This window comes from Morone saxatilis, unplaced genomic scaffold (assembly GCF_004916995.1).
Source record: "Morone saxatilis isolate NCDOM2014 unplaced genomic scaffold, NCSU_SB_2.0 Contig3, whole genome shotgun sequence".
NCBI lineage: Eukaryota > Metazoa > Chordata > Actinopteri > Moronidae > Morone > Morone saxatilis.
The window spans coordinates 22,807,581-22,811,039 of record NW_023339873.1 but is presented as its reverse complement, the minus strand read 5'-3'; positions in this window follow the sequence as shown (position 1 = coordinate 22,811,039).

The following is a 3,459-nucleotide window of genomic DNA, read 5'->3' as shown; positions in this document are numbered from 1 at the left end:
TTGGCGCTCTACAAATAAATTGATTTGAAATTTGAATTTGGAATATATTTGCTTGGAATTCTCTCCACTACCTGTTTGAAGACATTGCTGTGTTCATTGCTGTATTCTAAGCAGTCAATTTTGGCTATGTTATTGTGGTGGGTGAAGCGTTCCTGTTATTCACACTGCGTTTTCACTGAAGTGTCCATGCCAGCTGCCTAAGAACCGAAATCTTGGGCAGACATTGCAGATTTCAGCACAGAGAAGCAGAAGACATGTTAATGGTATGACATTGACAGGTGAAAGTAGGAACGTCGATAAGCTGAGTTCTTCTTGCCATTTATATGACAGCTGGTGTTGCATCTGAATGCCATTTAGAGACTGCATATAAATGTGTACTAGTAAAATTATCTTATGCCCCAAAAACAAAAATAGATAAAACACTATTTTCCTTTTGGGGACTTTAGGCTTCTTGTAGAGAGCATGGGTGTTGTCAGTCCAGTCCAGTTTGTTATTGAGGTGAACAATACATACAATAATAATAATTAATAAATCATAATAATAAAAACACTAGTGTATTTATCAAAGGCCAACTCAGTGTAGATAGATAAGGCGGGCAGCAGCAGCAGAAATGCTCTCTGTGTGTACATCACAGGCGTGCGAGCTGCAGCAGTTCAGCGAGCCGCAGCCATCACACGCTGCTCAGGTGTGCTGTGTGACCAGGGCTTTACATTTAAGCCAATTCTCCCCTATAGTGTTTAAAATAAAACATTATCTAACAATTAGACAAGAAGTGATTTTAATTACAGATTTTGTTAAGCCACCTACATATATGTTTGACTCCATCCAACACACGTGATTAACTGGACTGTGAGCCAGGCCAGGATCAGTGTAGGACCTTGCGAATCGCTGCAGCCGGGTTCAGCACATGACAGAGAGACTGAAACAAGAAGAGTCAGTCTGCTACGTCAGCACATTAATGCCTGTGGTGTTATGTTGAACCATATCAAATGAATGGAGAGTTCAGGCGTCCACACACTATTGTCCATGTTGTGTAAGTAAGGTTATTATGTGGAAATTTGGACCTGGCAGGACATGGAGAAATGAAACTGTGCATACAAGAAAGGGTCATAGTGAAAATTTGCAAAGCGATCCTCATCTGTTGTCATATGTTGTTGTTGTCTCACATTATAAGGAAATATTTATGTAGTTGCCCTTTTTTTCTCTTTCTTTTTTTCCCCCCAGGATGTTATCACTTTGGCAATTGTGTGAGCCATTGGAGTGAGTGATTGTTGAGTATGGCTCCTGGGTTTGTTGTTGGGAGAAACAAAGGATTTGATTTGATTTGATTTTTCTCCTTCAGAGAGATGCACTGAGAGGATTTTCCTCAGACCACAACTGCCCTCTATCACGTTCAGAGAGGATATGCCCCCATGAAACAAACAAACAGATAGATCACTGCAAATGATCCATGTATGAGTGTGTGTGCATGTGAGACACAGGGGAGCACATGTTATTCTGTATATGAGTCTTTTTAACATTGTGTGAGCTACATTGTGTGTGTGTGTGTGTGCGTGTGTGTGTGGTTGGGGACAGATCTGTCCTCTAGCTGGCAGATGCCCAGTACAGCACAGCTGGGCCCCAGCCACAGGAGGGGTCACAGGGACCCAAGATTTCCCCTTGGCCCCTTGAGGCTCTTTTAGTCCTCGCTTTCAGCAGTGCTGCTTGTAACACACACACGCGCATATTGATGAAGACAAACATTTTGCTCAGACAAAGCCCCTACGAGCTGGCTCTCATAATGCGTTTGAAGCTGATGCCCTGCCCTGCCTCCAGCTCCTGCTCCCACAACCCCCGTGACGGCTGCCTCATTGCCTTATAATTGATGACTCCATCTTGTGATCTTCTCTGCTTGAACATGTAGAGGTCAAGTGGATAGTTGCCACTGGTAGTCAAACATATCTGCCAGCTGTTTGAACTCTTCTCATCAAGCCTAGTGCTGCCACTGCCAAGCCACTTTGCTTTGGCAAAGAGGTGGAAAGTTAGTTCTACCTGCAGCAGAGGCTTGTTGGGGCTTCAACTGACAGATCTGATGTTCCAATGGATGGCAGTTTTCAAAGTTAGGTAAACATTGTTCGGTTTGTTATCAATTGTCAATATATGATGAAACACCTGACCACCAGAAGGGCCAAAGGATTGCAGTTTGGCCTATATAGTATAATATATTTACTTACTTATTAACACATTAATTAATTAATTAACACTGACAATTATTTTATCTCGCATTAACGTTTTTTTTTACTATTATTATTATTCTCAGAATACACATCCAGACAAACCATGTGTCACAGGAGGGGAGTGGAGGGAGGCTTCGGTAAACTACGTTGGACGCAGCATGTGGGAGAAGTATAGATAAACAAAAGCAAGACAAGCTAACAAATGCCATAGCAAAGTGGATAGCTTCAAACTGCAGGCATATTTGTATTGTGGAAGATAGGATTGCATCGAATGACGGCACTATGAGCCTCCCTAGATCGCAACGAATGACGGCACGTATGAGCCTCCCTCAAGATGCACCATCACAAGAAGAATGCACAAGTTGTATGAAAAGGAGAGGACTACAAAAGCGACGGCGTTACAACGTGCACCAACTGTTGCTCTCACTGGAGACTACTGGACATCGCTGGGTAACCATAGTTACCTCGGAGTTACAGTGCATTATATTGATGGACAGTGGGAGCTGCATTCACATGCTCTGACTGTAATGAAAACAGAGAGACAGTTTGCTTGCACAGCAGTGGAACGTTTTAAATAAAGTCAGCACACTTAGCACAGATAGTGCAAGAATTATTTTAACTGCTACTGTGTAAAAGGAATACTGCTGTTAAAAAGCAACTTATTTGTTTGTTTAAAGTGTAAAGTTGTGTGCAAACCAAATGTTATTGCACTTTTGTTCATAGAGCAGTACTTTTAAAATAAAAGTGCACAATACACTACTTTTGAATTCATTATTGAATTTTGCGTAACTGCGATCATCATCAGAGGATTACAAATTTTAATCGTTGCCCAGCACTAATGACAGATCAACTCAAGAGATGAAGTCTAAATACATAAAATTATGCACTGGGACCAGAACAGTTAGATCATCAACACCATGTAATACTTTTAATAGAGAAGTAATGTAACAATTATTTTATAGGATCATAAATAATAATAAAATAAATGCTACATACCATCAACACTGAGAGATTTGATTAGTTATATTTGACATGTAGAAGTGCAGACAAGTACAAAAAGCTTCCCTGAGAAGATTTATTGCATTTTGAAAAAACAACAACACATACACTCCAGTGGCCACTTCATGGGGTACCACTGTAAAATCTACTGCAATCCAGTACAAAAGCTCAGCCATAAATTCAACCTTAAGATAATAATGTTCAATGTTTGCAGTTCAACACCACTGCAAACTATAACCTCAGC